The following is a 21,303-nucleotide window of genomic DNA, read 5'->3' as shown; positions in this document are numbered from 1 at the left end:
TGTGACCTGTCAGGTTTTACCTCTCAGAACAAGTTATGCACAGGTGTTGCTCCACTGTTGTTCTCTCACAGGGGTATGCTAAGAATGAGATCCCTGCTGGAATGAATGAATGAATGAATGTCCCTTTGCTTTGTTACACTGATGCTTGTGGTGATGAGAAGGATAATAACTAAGACAGACTGTCATAAGGGCAACCTGTATGAGCTGCACTGCAACAAGTAATCGAGAGTAGATACATACTTTGATTACACGAGCAGGCAAACAGCAGACAAATAGGCGAAGCATGTCAGTTTGTTTTTGCAGGACAGTATATAGTGAATCAAAGTGCTTTACAGGCTTTGCATTAGCACTTCGCAACCCGGTCCAAGTTCCCTGTGAAAGCATGAAAACATTCCTCTAAGCCCTTAGCATCCAAGGTGAAAGAAAAAAAGAGTAGACCCTCAGGAGAGGCAGTTTACACAAAGATGTTGCCTTCTTCAGCAGCTGGTTGTGCAGTGGGAGCTGTGGGTGGCAACACGCAAATGACAGTAGACGCACAAAAAAGTGAAGCATTTAGAAGACACAACAATCCATCAATAGGCTTATGACCTAAGCCTGAAATTAAGGTAATAAATTCAATACAAGACTTCCAAATTAAGTCCCAGAATAGATCCAAAGCAAGATGAAATGTGATCAGGTGATATCATGATGCCACTCCCCAGCTCTGGGGGCTGGGGTGGTTGTGGCTGTGCGGGTGAAATAAAGGTGGAGAGTAGGGTTGGTCACATTGATTTCCTGTTGATAAATGAATGCTGACTTTACACACAGACCCCAGCTATCACCCACACACTTGATTTTTTTTACCCAGGAAGTGCGCTCAAATGTGATTTTGACATTGAATCACAGAATGAATTAATTACTAGAAGAAGCCAGACAGTATTTATAATGAAAACATCAGAGGTGATTGCTTTAAGCAAACTTCTCAAGTCTCATCAGTGTCCCAGAATAAATCTTTATGTAATTACAGCTGTGTCACTGTCTGGTACTTTCTGCAGACAGTGTGTGTGAGTCTTCACACAGTCACACTAATAGGAAACTGTTTATTGGATCTCACCACAGTGCAAAAGTTTGACAAGGACCTCTGGGGAGACGTAGTGAGCACTTATGCTCATTCATCAGAAACAGGCCTCTTCATGTAAAGTATCATTAGATAATGCACAGAGGCGAGTGCACAGAGAGGGTCTGATTCCAGGAAGCTGTCAGATGTAGACTGTGTGTAATTAATGTGATCTCCCCAGTAGTCTCTCTCTCTCCGTGTCTCGGATCGATTTCAGTCTCGGTTGCACTTCCTGAGGGGGGATCTGCAGCCATATAAAATCCCTGGTGGCCCTTCCCTGCTTTATCTCATGACAGATATCCACAGTATGCATTAGGATGGAAGCTACAGCATCCTGCTGTCACCCTGCACCCATCTGTGGCAAATATACAGCTGGCTGAAGTAGAGGGGAGAAAAAATGGCAGTCTTTCTAAAATTGACTCCATTGTGTCTACTCTGTGTTAATTGTTTCTAAATGGTTCTGATTCTGTAAGCATAATACATGTAATAACCCCAAAAGTTTGCTTAACAGCTAAATTTAAGAGACAAGCTAGTTTTGACAAACCTTCGGTGGATTTTCTGTCAATGTGGCCAGAACTGTGAGGATTTTTTTAAGATTATGCAGATGGCACTTATCTTGAAGGTGTTTTTCCACTCGGGTGAAACAGGCTCTAATGTAACCACCCTCGGCAATATGCACCGTCAGTGTATGTCCAATAAAAGTGCTTGTTTTTGCCACTGACAGGCTCAAATTATTATCGTACAGTAAGTGTCTGACAACATTACGGTAAGCATCCCTACAGAGATAGACCTTTTTGTTGAAGAGTACGATTCTTTTTGTGTAAGCAGAAACAGCCCCGACATTGCTCTCGCTAAACCCACCAGACTCCATGAGAAAAATACTTATTTTATCATCATAAAACACACTTCTTTCAGGGTTTACAGAAACAAAATAAAAACTCACAAAAGCCATTTTAGTTCATCCTCCCACTGTTTCAGCTAGCATGGTTTAATTAAAAATAAACCCTTAATTCATCCAGCTAGATGTTAAAATATGCTAGCTCTATACATGCTAAAATTACTGTTTATTTAAATGTATTTTGGTGGGTTTGGAAATAGCAATGTCAGGGCTGTTTCAGGTTAAACAAAAAAAAAATCTTACTCTCACAAAAAGGTGGATCTCTGTAGGGATTCTTTGCGTAAATTGTCGGACACTTATAATAACAATCTGAGCCTGTCAGTGGCAAAAACAAGCACTTTTAGTTGACGTATAAATTGATGATGCACCGATACACCCTTCCTACCCAAGGGGCAGCACTAACTGAGGCATTTCAAATGCCGCCGCACGCAGTTGGATAGCACGATAGCCAATCAGAGCAAAAAACAAGGTGACGTATTCATTGCACTAAGCCCCATTTGTTTGCCGAACAGTGGGGCTAACTGATGTATTCTGCTTTTGCCGTATCCCGTCGGCAAAACAGCAAAAACGTCCTTCCTGGAAACTAAGGCTTCTAGGGCAGTCTTTTGTTCCTCTCTCAAGGAAAAAGATTAGTGTAGTAGCGTTTCTTCCAAAGCTGAATTGAAAGGGCGCGGTCCTTCAGCAGCTGCCATCTTGGCTGTTTACTTTCTGACTCCTACGGCACAGCGCTGTCGTCATCATGTTACGCCTGCCCAGAGCCTGCCTCTGTCAGATAGATTGATCTGATTGTTCCAGTGGGCTCTGCTTGTCCGGACCAGATTCCCATGCAGTTGAAATTCGAATTTGCTGGGGGCGGGGTATCTGGATTTCCAGGTTACCAAGTGGTTACACTGCAGCCTATTCTGCCGTTGCAGGCTGCATCCCTGTCGCTCAGTACTGGACCAGTTTTAAAAATTGTGGTTCCCATTACGACTGCATGTGGAAAATGATGGCTACAGAGATACTCATGGAGACTGACAGAACTGTGATTGGTCAGCTTGTGTTTTCTCTTACAGGTTTCTTATTCCAGTAGAGATTTTTGAGAGTGAAAATAACATTTAACAAGCTGAGAAAAAGCTCAACAACCTTCTCTTTCTCAGTAACACACATGTAGATAAGCTGTTTCCACTGCAAAACCTAAGCCGCAAGTGTCCATGGCGGCACTGCCCTTACCCCTCTGCTTCAAGTATAAATCCACCTTAACAAATCACTTAGGCTGCTGCTAGAGGTTTGCAGCAGAGCGCTTTCTGCCTTCCAGAGTTCAGACATGAGGCATTAAATAAGTAAACGTGAAAACTTCTAAGACGAGCAGTGGTAATATGATAGATAATAAGGAATGTTAATACTAATAAAACTGTGTTTATACAGCATGTTTTATACAAAAAGATGCAATACAAGGTGCTTCTCAAAAGACATACAAGAAATAGGCTGTATCTCTTCTTCATTTCAGATAAAAAAAATCCAAACAGACTTTTTCTGAATTAAAATGTCACAAAATATTTATTTTTTTAATAAACAGAGAAAAATAATAGCCTAGCCATTATACTCAGTGTGTGACTAACAGTGACACATAGTTCAATGATGAGTAATAAGCATCATTAGTGAATAGGAGCAAAGTCATGGTCAAACCTTGAACAGAGTATATTTACTGCCCATTAGTCCGGTGAGACGTGCAACAATGTGCAGTGAGGAACAGGGTGAGGCCCTGACATGCTCGCAGCCTCCTCTCTACTATTGTCTGAAGGAAATAACTTTTATTATGCAGGAAATGCTCCTAGGATTGTGATGCATCGGTGTATTGCATTCCAGCATGTTTGGGCAGAAAACTGGATTTTAAATCAGACTTCTGTTTCAGCATTTGTATCCCTGCCTGCAAAAAATCTGCAATGTTAGCTCATGATAATTATTCTGAGATGAAAACATTATTTTCCATTGACTGAATCATGATCACACAGATCGTCTTCTTTATCCATTTTTAAAAACAATATTATCTTAAGATGTTCTGCATCGAGCATGCTCTGTGAGTCTCTATGCTCCGTCACACACACATATGCAGAGTCATTAAGCACACTGCGTACTGTATACACACACTGATCACAGTCAGAGGGAATTCCCTGACCTGTTTATGTATTCAGGGAGTTCCTCTCTCCTTTCTGTCTCCCAGCCAAAGAATTTCAGCCCCAGACCTGCCTGACAGGCTGTATCCCCATTTCCCACTTGGCGAGCACACTTACGTAGATTTTGTTTCCTTCTGTCGTACTTTTCTGCACCTCTGTTTCCTCAGCAGAACAATCTGTGGCAAAGGTGGCATTCTGTACCATTTGTCATATCTGATGTGAGTCAAGGTAAATAGAGGGTAGATACCCAAGGACTTAGGACTGACCAACAGAGTAAGTGTTGCATTGAAAACAGTTGCATTAAGAGGTTTCCTAGCTTTCTTCAGGTTGTTTACCTCAGACCCCTGAGAGATGACTTGTCACACCATCCTAAAATTGCTACTCCAGCTTCTCTGGATTTCAAGCCCCCCCTTTAAACCGCACATGAATAGATGTATGAAATTTTGTAAGGAACGCAGCATATAAGGTGTTATCAGTGGTTGTGTAGGATGTGATTTTCCCATGATCACAAGTTGTTGTGTCAGCATTTACAGGTCTGCGTGAACACTCTTTGAAGTGTGTCTCCGTGCTGCCGTCATGGTGCATTCATGTGCAAGATGAGCAGTGCCAGTAACAAACAGGCTGGTCACATTATCACCAGTTTGCTGATTACAGAGAACACTGTTTGCATTCAGGGCTGTTTCAGGCCTGCGTTTGCTGTCAGGCATGAGGAGGCGCCACAGCATGGGATAATGATGAATGCATCTGACAACAGAGTGAGAGGTAATACGTCGTCTGTGTGTGTTTGCCTTGCACTGTGGTCTTTTATAGTGGTGTGACCAGCGTATGTGTATGTGTGCGTGAGAGAGGTGGGCAGTTTGTGTTAACGTGCAGACATCTGCCTGTGTATTTGTGTGTGTGCATGTTTGTCATGTGACTGTTGAGAAGTATGGCCTTAAAATTTTCTGACCCTGCAGTGTTATTTTACATCTAGTCATCACTGGGTCCTGGTCCTGATTCTTGCTTCATGAGACACACTGAATAACACCTTCAGGTGGAATTCCCATTGGCCAGCATTGCAACTGTGAAAGAACTGAGAATGAGAACCTGGTTTATTTCCAAGTAGGTTTTCACATACAGTGAGTTTGCTTTAATGTATTGGAGCACAGTCTCCAAACCCATTGGCTAGTGGTCTGATGTTAATAACCCCCTGGGGTAACAGCCAATATTTTGAGAGATCGGGTGTAGCAAGTGGTTATCCTGGCCAAGACTTTCACTTATGGGCCGGTCATTTTGGCTAATCTCTGTAAACCGATATCAGCATACGAATTTGGGGGAAGGAAAGGTCATTTGAACATTTTATTTTCACAGAAAAAAATAGATAAATGTGGTTTTTGCTGGGGTCTGTATTCAACAAGCACGTTCCCTCAAAGCTAGAATATTATTTGTAAGCAGGGACATCTCTGTAGCACCAAAATACTTCATTTTACCATCATCAAAAAATTGCAGCTCCTGCGATTTGGATATTGCACTTGCCATATTGCAATTTCAGTAATAATTTAATTACTTGTGTGGCCCTAATATGAATGCAGATAACTTCTAAAAAGCTATATAATATAATCCTGAATTACCAATAGCTTTCTGAGATTGCATTGCACCCAATGCATTCTGTCTCTCCACACAGACTGCTTACCAGCCTCTCAAACGTGATTGGTCAATACTACTCTGACTACCAATGGAAAACCACAATGCCTCTTGCTCCGTTGCATAACAATTCTGCATATGCAGATATCTGTTTAATGGAATTAAGTTTTAGAATGAAAAATCTGAATTTAAATAGAAGTTTTGTGCAGAAATGTGCAAAATATTTTCCAGGAGTTGTTCACAGCATGAAAAGTAAGTAGAATATATGCATAATGACTTTAGTTGTTCTTTTATCTCAGACATGTTAGGATGTTACATACCTTGACATGTTTCGGCGGAAACTTCCACCTTCCTCAGAAGTGTCACTTGGTGGTGGTTGTGATGCGTCTTTATCAGCTGATCTGTCAATCAGCTGATATTACACGTAAAAAAGAACATAAAAAAGAATGCGAGAAGGAGACGAAAATAACACTAACAAGATCAATAAATGAAAAGCCACAACAAGAAACCTACAAATCAGCCATAACAGATCAATGCAAAAGGGAAAATCATCTTATGGACTGGGACAAGGCCCGAGTCATACACACTGAGGTTCCGCCGAAACATGTCAAGGTATGTGACATCCTAACATGTCTGAGATAAAAGAACAACTGAAGTCATTATCAGAAACTAAAGACACAATGAACACCATTGAACTAGAACAAACTAGAATATATGCAGTGTACAAAAATAATAGTCCAAAAGGTGTGTTAATGTAACCCATGGAAACAGATGTGAAGATGTTGACATGTAGTGTTTGTAGGGGGGATAATCAAGACAACTTTATATACACTGAACAAAAATATAAACGCAACACTTTTGTTTTTGCTCCCATTTTTCATGAGCAGGACTCAAAGATCTAAAACTTTTTCTACATACACAAAAGACCATTTCCCTAAAATACTGTTCACGAATCTGTCTAAATCTGTGTAAGTGAGCACTTCTCCTTTGACGGGATAATCCATCCCACCTCACAGGTGTGGCATATCAAGATGCTGATTAGACAGCATGAATATTGCGCATTTGTGCCTTAGGCTGGCCACAATAAAAGGCCACTCTAAAATGTTCAGTTTTATCACACAGCACAATGCCACAGATGTCGCAAGTTTTATGGGAGCGTGCAATTGGCATGCTGACTGCAGGAATGTCCACAAGAGCTGTTGCCCATGAATTGAATGTTCATTTCTCTACCATAAGCCATCTCCAAAGGCGTTTCAGACAATTTGGCAGTACATCCAACTGGCCTCACAACCGCAGACCACGTGTAACCACACCAGCCCAGGACCTCCACATCCAGCATGTTCACCTCCAAGATCGCCTGAGACCAGCCAGCCGGACAGCTGCTGCAACAATTGGTTTGCATAACCAAAGAATTTCTGCACAAACTGTCAGAAACCGTCTCAGGGAAGCTCATGTGCATGCTCGTCGTCCTCATCGGGATCTCGACCTGATTGCAGTTCGTCGTCGTAACCGACTTGAGTGGGCAAATGCTCACATTCAATTGCGTCTGGCAGGTTGGAGAGGTGTTCTCTTCACGGATGAATCCCGGTTTTCACAGTTCAGGGCTGATGGCAGACAGCGTGTGTGGCGTCGTGTGGGTGAGTGGTTTGCTGATGTCAACGTTGTGGATTAAGTGGCCCATGGTGGCGGTGGGGTTATGGCATGGGCAGGCATATGTTATGGACAACGAACACAGGTGCATTTTATTGATGGCATTTTGAATGCACAGAGATACCGTGACGAGATCCTGAGGCCCATTGTTGTGCCATTCATCCACGCCCATCACCTCATGTTGCAGCATGATAATGCACGGCCCCATGTTGCAAGGATCTGTACACAATTCCTGGAAGCTGAAAACATCCTAGTTCTTGCATGACCAGCATACTCACCGGACATGTCACCCATTGAGCATGTTTGGGATGCTCTGGATCGGTGTATACGACAGCGTGTTCCAGTTCCTGCCAATATCCAGCAACTTCACACAGCCATTGAAGAGGAGTGGACCAACATTCCACAGGCCACAATCAACAACCTGATCATCTCTATGCGAAAGAGATGTGTTGCACTGCGTGAGGCAAATGGTGGTCACACCAGATACTGACTGGTTTTCTGACCCTCCCAGACCCCCCAATAAAGCAAAACTGCACATTTCAGAGTGGCCTTTTATTGTGGCCAGCCTAAGGCACACCTGTGCAATATTCATGCTGTCTAATCAGCATCTTGATATGCCACACCTGTGAGGTGGGATGGATTATCTCGGCAAAGGAGAAGTGCTCACTAACACAGATTTAGACAGATTCATGAACAATATTTGAGGGAAATGGTCTTTTGTGTATGTAGAAAAAGTTTTAGATCTTTGAGTTCAGCTCATGAAAAATGGGAGCAAAAACAAAAGTGTTGCGTTTATATTTTTGTTCAGTGTATGTGTGTGTTTGTGTGTGTGTGTGTGTGTGTGTGTGTGTGTGTGTGTGTGTGTGTGTTGGCAGCATCTCGTCATCAACCTCACAAGGCTGTTCTCAGGCAGTGCTTTGAGCTAAATGTTTACTGATGATGTCGCTTTCTGAAAAGTAAAGGGACCACCACCAAGGTGGTACAGTTCATCCTGGCAGGGTCATGACTGTCTGCGCCAAATTTTATGGAAATTCAACCAATAGTTGTTGAGATGTTTCACTCAAAAGTACAAATGTCAGTGTCTTGGTGGTGCTACAGGAAAGTTAGGGTATCACCACAGTCAAAGGGAAGTTCTTGAGATCTTTCAGTCTGGACCAAAGTGGTGGATGGAATTGAGGCCACATTTCAGAGATTTCTCCCTTAATCTTTTACTGTTTTACCTTCTGCCATTATCAGAATTTCAGACACGCAGATTTGGAAGGAAAGGGTCTGCTCTTTGAGGAAGATCTCAAGAACTCTGAGCAGCAAAAAAGGATTGTGCAGACAGAACCAGTCTAAGTTTCTGTACACTTGTATGGATATGATTTGGACATTACTAGTCAGCTGGTACCAAGTAGCTGGTGAACTATGAGTGATGCAGCTGATTCGTATCAGTTAATGCCTGTGTGACCTCAGTGTTCTGTCTGAACTAACACTATGTTCCATGTCATTAACTGTCATTTACAGGAGCTTCGTATGTGTTTGCAGAACAGTGCCCTCTTCCTGTTTTGTGCTGTACAGCAATTTGACTGCTGACAAAAAATTGCAGGGTAGATAAGATGCTGCCAATCATCTCTTTACAAATTCACAGTAATTGCATGTTTCTGAATGAATACAGTGACTATTAAATGATGGTATTGTGCATCTCAACCACTCGTCTCCAGTACTCTGTGAATGATGTCATTTCCAGATACTGTTGTGAAATCTGGCTTACTCTCTTTACAAACAATTGTTTCTTGTAAGCGCTGCTATATTGGATCCACGTCCCACGTCTTGGATCTTGCGGATAGAACTGAAGAAACAGAGAGCACAAAGAAAGGAAGGAAAAGTTGCAAGAGGCGTTTGATGACTCAGGAAGTAGTAGTTGCTTTAGTGGAGACTGTTGATATGACTTACAATATGTTACTTACCCCATCTCTGCTGTGCTGCCTTGTTACAGTACTTCTTTACAGTGTTGGAAAAAGTACTCAGAACTTATACCTAAGTAAAAGTAGCAGTACTACAGTGCAGAAATACTGTTAGAAGTAAAAGTACAGAAGTATTTGCATCAAAATACACTTAAAGAAACAAAACAGTAGTTGAGTAACTGCACTAAGTTCCTCTCCACTGCTGTGCTAAAATGGCCTTTCTTGATTGTTCAGTATTACAGTAGTAGATAAAATGAATGTAATCCAACTGGGCTGCAGTTCTACAGTAAGACATGATGTTCCTTTGGCCACAAAAATTAGTCTTTGATCAGAGACAGTGAACTGCCAAAAATGCCAAAAAAGGCAACAAACTGTTGCTGACACAAGGTGCATGTCAGAGGAATGGTATGAGACTCGGGTTAATTAAGGCTTGGATAAGAATACGATAAGAATTTGGGAGGGCAGTTTATGGTTTTCTACAGTTTGGAAAAGTTATACAGTATTGCTTTTGGACTCTGAACTTAAAGGAATGATCGGCAGCAGGCCCATTGAACTTGAAGTGTGAAGATAAGTTATTGTACAAGTCGGGTGTGTGCTTTTCTCTCGATCTGCCAGTGGTTGATTTTCCCATGGTTGGCTGGTAGCAGAGACCGAGGACTAAACAGCAGCTTCTTAAACTTTAGCTGTTAGTTCAGACAGGAAGTGACTCACTGACCGGTCTTCTGTGTATTTATTTGGCTTTCTTTATCAAAAGCAATAGACAATCAACAAATGACTCACAGTGTGATAGGCTACATTTCTGACCACAAGCAAGACTGACACACTAATTAGCAACAGCCTCCAACTGGATTCACTGATAGTCAGATCTGAGAATGCAAAGGTGAATGTCCTTGCAAATAATGATCTTCTGTTGTTGATGACAAACTTCCTAAAATCATGAACACAAAGATGAAATTTGTGATGTAGCATATCAGAACCAGCTAAAAACGGCATGCGGATAGGTTGCAATTAGTCATAGATTTTGCATAGTAGCATTTATGCATTTTTTCTTGTTTTAAATGATCGATGATCAGTTTATCATCAATGTGATGGAAGGTATCCGATAGTTAATCTACAATGGGCAGGGAGAATTTTTAACTGATTTAGTTTGCTTTGCTCCCAAGTGGAGAGCAGCTGTTTCAAAGATGCATTATTAGCTTTTAAGCTGATTTGGCATAAATGCTAGCAAACAGTTACCTCTTCAACCATCCAACAGACTAAACAACACTAACTTTCATTTGAAGACATGCTTTTGGCCACGTGGTGAATGTAAGTTCAATGTTGATTCTTGTTTTAGCTCTATTTTTGGTCTCCACCACTGCCTGAGGGGAATATCTTGTTCTTTAACTGCTAAATGCTACAGTATGTGCACCAATGTTAATGTTTTGGGACGGAAACCAAAACAATGAGCTGAAAGATGCTATGGTGCTCTGTAAAACTGAGAGGAACTGCAGTCTATTTATGACGTCATAAATGTACCCCTTTTGCCGAAAATGATACTGTACTCTATATTAACCCATTTAGACCGGAATACACATCTATGTGTATATCCCTTTAAGGACGGGATACCCATGAATGAAAGGGATTAAGGACGGAATACACATGTGTGCGTATTTCCACTTTATCGTATTTTTCGAGGCATGTGACTGATGATATGCGCCATGATTGGCTGAAACCCCACGTGGGTGAGTGCAAGGGATATCTGTCTATTTGTCAGTGAGGTCACGTGACAAAAAAAAGCTTTGTGATTGGTCAGAATAGGTCAACAACAAAGTAATGCAAAGTCCTCGCTATTGGTTGAATTACACGTGGTGGGGGGCGGTATGTTGATTTGTCGAAATGGCTTGACTGACTATAACAAACGAGGACCGTTGACTTTTAAGACTTGTATTTGAGCTTCATAGTAATGTTACAGAGCTCTCAATTAGCAGCAATAAATAAATAAATAGAAATACAATGATAACACATGATTGATGATAAATAAATAAATAGCAGCAATAAATACATAGAAATACAATGATAACATGATTGATGATAAATAAATCAATAGCAGCAATAAATAAATAAATAAATAGAAATACAATGATAACGATTGATGATGAATAAATAGTTATCTGAATCACACACACACAATCACTCTCCTCTCTGACTTATGGTTGTCTGTTATTGATATTTTTGTTGTTCATTGAGTTTCTGAAAATCTAAGTTGAAGATTACTGTAAAACAAGTAAGTACAAATAAACGCTACATTTGTAAGCTCTCAAATGCTTTTTATTTCATGTTTCTATCTGCTCCAGAGCCTGAGAAAATAAGGTTTTAATAGGTGAGGTCAGTTCTTTTACATTTTTCAGAATATGCTCAGGACTAGGGGTTTTATACAGGCTTTATAATGCCTTTTTTACAGGCGAGATTAGGTCTAAATGGGTTAAGTGAAGTATTTTGTGATAAAGCTCCTCGATACACAGAAAGTGATCATTGAAAGTTATAGGCATAATACCAAAATGTTTCCACTGAGGTAAAGTTGGATTGAACCACCTCAACATCTCCAAGACCATTGGTTCCCAACTGGTCCTGCCACATTGTCCAGATTTCTCCTTAGTCAGTATTTCAAAGTCCACACAGTTTACAGTCTATTTTGCGTCATACTTGCGTTTGGCCATGTCTTTGAACTAGTTTTCTAGTAGCTGTCTGTTAGTCAGACACTCTACAACAGGACACGGCACTTCAAAATAAGAGCGCTGTGCTGGAGATTCACTGTACTCCACAATCAAGTGTGTTTTTTACAAAATTGACACATTCATGTCACTTGGGGTCCATTCAGAATGGACCTGCGACCCACCTGTTGGGAACCCCTGTTCAAGCTTACTGTAACAGAAAGCTTGACCTTATAGATATTTACAAGTCTTCACTGACAATCCAATATTCAGTAATGGCACAGGACTAAGATCTGATTATTAACAAACTGTGGCCGTCTTCTGTGTGGTCTGCCCTGTGTGGTCTATGTTAGCAGATAGAGCAGGACAATGGGTTGTGTGACTTGTTATTGTTGACGTGTGGAATAGTTCTTCCTCCTATTTTTCCTGGTAGTCGTCCACCACATGGGAATAACATCAAATTCCTCAGCTGTTTATTATATGTCAGACTTTCTCTAGCATGATGCAGCTGTGATACAACAGCATCATATCCTGATTCTCTGAATCATTCTGATACATGCTTTATTGTATGGAAAACTTCCACATTGTTATTCTCACTTCTGTAACCTGGCACGTCAGGCACCTTTGTCACAGGCTCTTTATGTATCTAGTTTCAAACCCTTGTCCACAGTCCCTTAAAAGCAATTTGTACACAATCAGGACATTCCAGTGACATGGTTATCCCTGCATCCCTGCTAGGAAATGCATCATGGGCTGTTTCCCCTCTCTGTTGTTGAGCTATTTTTGGCCATGGTGAGACCCAGGGGAAAGACCTCACAGTGTGGTCAGGCTGTGATTTGTGAAGTGTCTCCCTCACAGCGAACAGAACCAGACAGAAGCCAAGAGCAGCCTGCAGTCTTCACTTCCTCATATTCACTGTTGCTCATGAAGTGAAAACTGTGTGTGATGTGAGCTTTTAGTGTTGGGTCCTGAGTGGGTGATGCCATTAAAGTCACGAAGCAAGTGGGCAGTGTGGCAGCATGTTTTCACAGAGCACAGAATAAGTAAAGTGAAGTGCCAGCTAAAGAAGCAGTTATTTTGGTATCTGAAAAAAAATCTTAAAGACTAATAACTGATATGTTAGGCCACTTGGGGGCAGCACAGCAAGCTGTAAACATAACATTTAAATATTTTTAGCAAACAGTTAACACATCTAGTAACCACACCACAGCAATAGCATTCATTTGGAGTGTTGTTTGTGGACCATACCAATTCCAATTTTTTTCTCCTTGTATGTTTTGGTCTCCACCAACTCTAATGAAAGCTGTTTGGCTCCTTAGCAGCTAAATGCTTCACTTAAGCTAAGCTATTGATTCACTTCACACATGAACACTGAACTCAGACAAACAAGTGGTTCACACACACACACACACACACACACACACACACACACACACACACACACAGCCAGAGAGAGAGACGTGCTCCAGACTGGGTTGCCAGGTAATGACAGAAATAATTGCTAACTGTAGCGTCACATTTCTGGTGGTCATTAATAAGTTAAACAACAGAGTCAAGCCTTTCAAAATCTTGGTGTTGGATGTGAGCTGCTGCTGCAAATTAGCTCATGCTAACACTCTGGAGACGGTCCTTCAGTGCGGCATCCAACCTGTGTCAGATGGTAGGAGATCAGACCTTCTGCGCAAACTCTCTGGAACTGTGAAAGACCTTCACACCACAACATGTTTAGCCCTCTAGACACCGGCTGCAGTTGTTGTTTTTCTTCTGTGTTTATTGGCAGCTCGCAAACTCATTTTAAAGGTACATGTACTAACACCCACTGTTTCAGGGTGTATAGATGCTGCCCTTGTTAAGTCAGTGAGCGCAGTCTGACTTAATATTATCAGCTTTATTTATCGGCTATCATTTTAATTAATGGAATAATTCATAATGGTAAAAATGTCCCATTATCAGCCAATATTGTATTAGCCAGATATTCATCATGCTTCCCTACTAAAAATGCCTAAATACTGCAGACTGGAGTGAAAGTTATCAGTGAGTTTGTTGCTACAAGCATCAGTTTTCTTAAAACACAGTCATTGGACCCATTTTTAATATACGTGCATTTTTATATGCATAATATTAGCATCAGGATTAATATCAAGACTATAAAACACTTGTGAATTTATTGCTAATGGCGTGTAGATCAGTGGGCATTACCAGCCAAATTTCTATGGATGAAGTATCTTTTTCAAAGATTATTTTTGTGGGCTTTTTTGCCTTTAATGGCAGGACAGAGTGAAATGGGGAGTCAGAGAGAGAGTGGGGACTGACATGCAGCAAAGGACCGTGCAGCTGCTGCAGCAAGGCAATGCTTCTGTACATGGAGCACTGGCACCTTGCTACCAACGCCCCGGATGAAGTATCTTTAACTCAACTCTGCCAGCTTTTCACGTGAAGCAGTGGAATTTCAGTCACCTAACACCTAATTAGGGGCTTTAAAGGATCTATCAGCTACAGGAAAAAAATCTGACAACACAGCTGTTTGAAAATCATATTCCAAAAAAAACAAAACAAAACAAAACAAAAAAAAAATTGTTTTCTAGATCTAAAGATTATCCTTGGGAGAACACAGAGACCTAAATAGTGTTATAAGGACAGGTATTAATGAAGTTCATCAGCTGTGTGCATTTGCACCAAGCACCATGGTTACAGTTCAATGGGAGGTACACTGCACAAGTGGGAACTAGACATAAAAGAATTGAATATTAATAAATCTGTACTTAAACTTAAACTGTGCTTTACAATTCAAATGTTTAAGTACTATCTTAAACAACTTCAAAAAGTAAGGGGATATAATTGATTGGACTATTTAATAGGAAAAGTATGAAAAATATAGTTTAAAGTTTGGAGCAAAGACAGCTAATGGAGAGTCTGCTCTCATTTTAATGAGGGCCCGAGGGGCCTCCAGCAGGCATTGATTTGTGGACCTGAAGGACTTGAGAAATATATTTAGTGTAAAAACCTTGACTGCAGAAGTTTCTTTACATCTTCAATGTTATTTTTAGTCTACAGTTTGATGTTAGAAGCAAGATTATGTCCCAGATTATGCTCCATCATCTTGTGAGCACCATCAGCCCTGATAAAAAGACCTCTGAAAAACATTGTGGGATAAGTGCTGGTTGAAATGATCATGGAGATGATGAAATGTCAGATGATGGCATACACTCGAAGATGGTGAACCCCAAGTGCTATCTCTGCAGTGTGCTGACAGGCCCAGCAATATCCACACATACAAGCTACAGATACGTTGTACAATAAATAAATTAAAAGCAAACATGACTGTCTTTTGAAGAAAATGCATCAGAGATGGCTTTTCCTTGTATGCTGTAGGTGTGCTACTGTTGATTTTTCTCAGGGAGCAGGACTCAGCCCTCAGCAAATGAACTTTTGGCTTTCGGGGGATTAGAGAGAGGAGAAGACTCACAGAACAATGGACAGCTTTATCATCTTAAGACTAAACTCCAATGTCCAATTAAATTACAACTACTATTTATCACTGGGCTCCATTCACAGTTTTCTCTCCCTTGGGTCCACTTGATATCGCCAGGTTGGGTTAATGTGTGTGGTGCTATGCTGCAATTTAAGAATACGTGTTAATCATTAACCCTGTGAACAAAGCATATTCAGTTTAACGCCTGCTTGGCTAGACACCTTTCACACCACACCACCATATACTGTAACTACAGCTGCTGTTTACATTGCATGCAGGATATAATTCATTGTGCATGTTGTAGTGGCTGTGTGCATCCACCTGCACCAGCTCTAACACTGCAAGCCTGATAGATTTTAGTAGACCTAGTTAGATGGCCTGTTTGCATACATATACTATATTTAACTCTGACACTCTCACTCACTCTCCTCACAGCACATTACACAATGCATATATAGTGCTGGCACACAGCCATGTCACTGAGACTACAGTGTGTGGCACTGGTCCAGGACATTTAAATGCTGCAGCCCCCTGTGTCTCTGTAATCTTCTGTTGTTTCTGCATTGAGAAAGGACTTCTTTCTCTGTCATCCAGTCTTTTCTCTCTGCATGTCTGCAGGGGAGGGAATTTGACACGCTATCATGATGCATTAGTTGGTGAAAATGTCTTTTATCCCTCTCAAAGCTGCATGAAAACCTCACATTTAGCCTCATGAAATGCCCTAATGTGACTGTAATTATTGAATTAAACATCTCGTCTGTTATTCCAGCAGACACAGAGAGTGCTTGTGCCAGATTTAATTTGATCCTTTCACTCATGTCCTTTGTTCCCTTTCAACTTAACGCCCTTGTTTGCCTTTGTTGCTGCTCTGAAATTTTAGCTCTTTTTCAAACACTTCAGCGCTACACACACACACACTCTCACATAGACATGAACGGAGGTATTATTATGGAGGGCGGCTCTGACCTGTGAAGGAGGAGGGTGGTGGTGGTGGTGGTGGTGTGTGGTGGGTGAGGGGGGGGGGGGACTCCCATTCTGTTGATCTACACAGCGGGACGTGTTTGAAAGAGAGAGCGGAGTAAGATAGTGAGAGAAAGTCAAAGATCCAGGGTGACACGCACAGATCAAAGTTAGCTGCGAAGGAAAAGCTGTCGAGGGAAAGTCGCTGCAGCAACTCTTGAAGTTCCAAAGTTCCTTAACTGCAAATGTTCGGCATGGAATCCTTCTTCTCGAGCAAAGGTAAGCCACGCTCTTGTGTACACTGCATGTGAAGAGAAGTGCGGCTAAAAGGAGAGAAAGGAGACAGGTAGTGAAGCCAGCAGGTAAAGTGATACAGGTGGAGGGCAGACGGGGAGAGAATTTCTAGGCTGTGGGTGGGACTGCACATGGTCAGACTATTAAACAGCAGCAATCCATAGCAGGTGTCTGCCATACTGTGCCATTTTATGTCATATCATTGAAGGGAAGCTATTGTTTGAGTGTCTCTGGTTGAATTGAAGCGGGTAATGTTGCAAGTCAGTGAACTGGACTGCTCTGGGAAACATTGGATTGACAGGATTTGTGGGTCAGTGTGATACAATACCATGCAAATTCCGTGACTTGGTAGGTATTGACTGTATTTACCGAGTTAGCCTTAAACTGAAATTTGGTTATTTTAGCTGTAAAATGTACTTTATCTCAAATTAGAATGCATCAATATCATGACCTTAAATGACACCTTCTGTGGCATAATGCATATTTGCATAATGTGCCTTGTGCATGTGATGGAGAATATCTGGGAGGACCTTTTAATCATTGACAGTCACTTGTTTTGTCAGTTGGGGATTTATATCGTCGCAATTTCTGTGACTTTGTCAGAATACAAGGACAGTGTTTTGGAAGTTGATAGTTTCAGTAAATCATTCAGCAGCTGTCACCTTATGTAACCATGCAACAATGAATACATTATAAGACAGCTAAGTTATGTGTTTAGCCTGAGGGGATGTATATGAGAGGTCTGACATTCTGTCTGGTGTGCGAGTGAAAAATGAGCAGCGGTAAAAGTTAGTACAATTCGTGCTGAAAGAATTTGTTGATTATCGTCAGCATGGTTCAAGCTATTCAAATGTGAGGATTTGTCACTTATCTCTCCTTTTTTAATTATAATTAATTAAATATCTTAGGGTTTTAGGCTCGGACAAAACAAGCAATTTGGCTATTATCTTTGGCTTAAAGGGGAAGTAATTTTCTTTTGTTATTGACATTTGTGGACTAAATAATTTATCATCTAATCAGGAATTAATCTACACATTTATTGATATTGAAAATTGTTTGTTGCAGCCTTAAAAATAACAGTCCAACAAAACCGTAATCAGTAAAATTGTGTATATTTAGCTGAGCAGTTGCTCATACAGTTCTGCTGAACTCATAGTTTACTCAGAGGACTGTAGTAATCTTCCTTTGAGGTGTCATCCATAATGAAGAAGACCTGTAACCCGTGACCCTTCAGCCACTTGATATTTTGAACTAGCATACCTTTTCTCCACACAGTGCCTGAAGAGCATTTTCTTCTCTTTCCTCTCTGTTTGTCAGTGGATCAGTGTGTCAGCCTTGTTTCGTAGCCTATTTGTGTTTCTTGTCTGTGCTTGCAGGGAACACAGGACCGGTCCTCAAAGCATGTTATTTTCCCAGCATTGTCAGAGGGGTTTGTTTGTTTGATTCTTCTCCAGAAGAGTGGACATGTTACAGGACCCAAACTTTAATGAACAGCGGGGTTTCCACAGTCATGAAATTCCTGGAACAGTTTGAAATTAGAAGAACTGTGTTCCAGTCTTGGAAATGCTTTGGAATTTTCGGAATGTTTTGGGAAAGTTTTGAATCCACATTGTTTTCGCTGTCTTTAAATTATGTTCATAAAAATACCCCAAACACATCTGACATTACGCAGAATACATTTTATGTAAACCTAGTGCTGCGCTTCATGACTGTTGATTGGATCTAAGGTTTATATCCCCCTAAAAGAGGTGTGGCCTTGATGTTTGCAAAGTAACCATATGTGCATGTCTGGTCTATCGGCATATGTGTCTAGTTAGCGGCAGGACGTTGAACTTGGAAGTAAAGATAGCAAGCATTAGCAGAGGAGGGGGTGTTTATAGACCTTCCCATTTTAAACTACTTAAATAAAGTCTTGAAATGGGTTAAAATGTTACAGAAAAGTTATGAAAAAAGTTTTGAAAATTAATTGGTAAAAATGTGTGGGAACATTAGAACAAAACTAAAATAATGTACTTAGTGTTAGGGCAGGGCGATAAAATGGCCTTAATTGATGATTGCAATAAATTTATATCAGTGGTGATACATTTTTGACACTTTTCTTTGATATAAATTGATCAAACAGCCTGTCATACAGCAGAAATAAATGCAGCAATATTCGGTCAGTCTGCTGCCTTATTCTCTATATCTGCTCTCTGTGTTGCTACTTTGTAAGGGCGTGGCTTAGCCCAACATACAGCATGGACAGCAACGTAACTTCAGAGCAGCAGCCCACAGCGGAGGCAATGACGCATATTTCAGAATATATTTTAGTGGAGTCAGTGATGACAATGCTCACTGCTCACTGTTGCACTTGTGGACAGTGAGCATTGTCGTCATTGACGATGCTCACAAAAGAGAGACAGTATGATGAATGTATCAAACACATTTTAGACGCGCAGAACACAAACTTGCAGAGACATGGCGTCCTCTGCCACTGTGCCCACACTAACTTGCTGCCTCCTCTGAATCCAAACCTGGTTTGTTTTCCACAGCTACTGAGCTCATTATGCTGAAGTGCTGAAAGTGAACTTGTGTTGTCCTTCAAAGCTGGGGAAAGTGCTGACACAAATACTAACATCATCTCAATAATTATACGGAGGTCAAAAGCAATAATTCACATATTAAATTGGTCTGCAAAATATGCCATCAGTTGCTGCCAACCAAGTGGGGTAACCATAGTATAAAAAGATGGATGACACGCCTCCACTTAGTCCCACTGTATAGACGTGAAGCTAAAAAATCCTGAATATGGCAGCTGCCATCTTGCTCTGGTGACGTCATTTGGAGCCAGAATCTGTGCAGTAGCGATCTCTGCAGTATCAAGTTTCCCGCCCATACACCCGTCCGACCAATTGCGAGCAGCACCACTGAATGCAAGCCCACCTATGGACTCACGTTGTGTGTTTTATAGCATTAAATAACTGATTAAACCCAAACTTATCAGATCAGATTGTTTTGTCAGGCAGATGAAGCGTGTTTGCAAATTAAATGTTCACATTTAGATGTTATTCAATATATTGTTTTATCACAGAATATATTCTAAACTAAGCCAAGTTTGTACCATTATTATTTAAGTTATCCAATTTTATGGTAAATAAACTATATTCTATAGTTTAACTAATCAACCCAGTGGTTTCCTCAGGCTTCATTATGAGGATACTTGTCATACTGGCAGCATTATCAAATTATATATTGTGATAAATGACAATATTGATCAAAATGGATGAAAAATGATGATTATAATATTGTTGCTACGTTGTCTAGCTCTACTTAATTTTTTCTTACAAATATTGTGTTCAGCTGCCACAGTTTAAAAGCAAAGATTGTAACTCAGTCCACTGTATTGCCATTTAATTAAACAGAAACCTTTACTTGCATAGTTGTAAACAGCAGTTGTTATCAAAGGCCCCTTTAAGGGTGTCTGAACTCAGTTTTTCCACATATGAATGCATTATTATGTTCACACAGAGTTTCTGAAATGCCAGGCAGCATAAAGGCTATCTGTTGAGATGTGCACAGCTTACAGTCTGGATGAAAACCATCAAAAACAATGGAGCTGTATAATTCTAGGTATTATGCAAAGGATGTGAATACATCTGAGTACAGAAAATCAAAGAGCATTAACAAAATGATGTTGTGGTACTTTACGTTTTGTTTAACTGACAAGTGGTTTTCTAGTGCAGTGCTAAAACAGCATAGACATAACCACTTGTAAATGATGCACCACCACTTGCCGTATGAATGTACTGACCTGTGATCTCATGATGCTGCATGAAAGATTGATTAAACCTTTGGAGGTGTAACTCAGTAGTGAATGGATGCTGACTGCAGACATGTGGTCCTACAGAGATTTACTGTCTTGTCTTCAGCGGCTCCCTAATTTGCCAGTTTATGTCCCTGTTTCAGCAGCCTGAGCTGTACTGTATATCACCCTCCGTGTGCTCTGCTGAGTGCGATGTAGCCATGCTGCTGATTCTCAGTCCAGAGCCCACAGAGGAGGGATTTTTCTCTCACTCAAAGGCCTTTTGCTGTCACACTCGCTGGGATTACCGAGGAAGAATTTCCCACTGAGCTTCCATCAGGCCGCAGCACGATTCAAAGACCTCCCACAGAGTGAGAAGAAGTGGTGTACTGTGTGTTGCTGTCTGAGAGTTTGGCCAGTGGAGGTTAGTCTGTCTGGCAGTGACCAGTGTTCCCGGCACTGCAGCAGGACTGAGAGGAAAAGCCGAGGGCAGATTTCTGAGGCTGTATTCACTGGTGGAATGTGTGTTAGGTAGTTATTGTTGTTGTTGGACAGGGGCAGATTGTCTCTACCCCCTAGTGGGGAGCAAAGACTCTATTGCAGTGGCACCAAAGGAGGAGCTATGGACCCCCAAGAGGCCCTATCACTGTATAACCTCACTATAATTGGCTAAAACTAATTAATTTATTCATTGCTTTCACTTGGATCACTGATATCTGTGTAGATATTTAAAA

General features: G+C 41.0%; 1 protein-coding gene across 5 annotated transcripts in view; it reads left to right on the top strand.

Moving 5' to 3' along the window:
* plecb (plectin b) overlaps positions 1-21,303 on the top strand; it is a 161,049-nt gene that overhangs the window by 52,559 nt on the left and 87,187 nt on the right. The gene's annotated exons all lie outside the window — the stretch shown is intronic.

This window comes from Epinephelus fuscoguttatus, linkage group LG8 (assembly GCF_011397635.1).
Source record: "Epinephelus fuscoguttatus linkage group LG8, E.fuscoguttatus.final_Chr_v1".
In the NCBI taxonomy this organism is placed as follows: Eukaryota; Metazoa; Chordata; class Actinopteri; order Perciformes; family Serranidae; genus Epinephelus; species Epinephelus fuscoguttatus.
The sequence above is the reverse complement of the archived record's forward strand: the minus strand, read 5'-3'. Positions and strand labels throughout refer to the sequence as shown.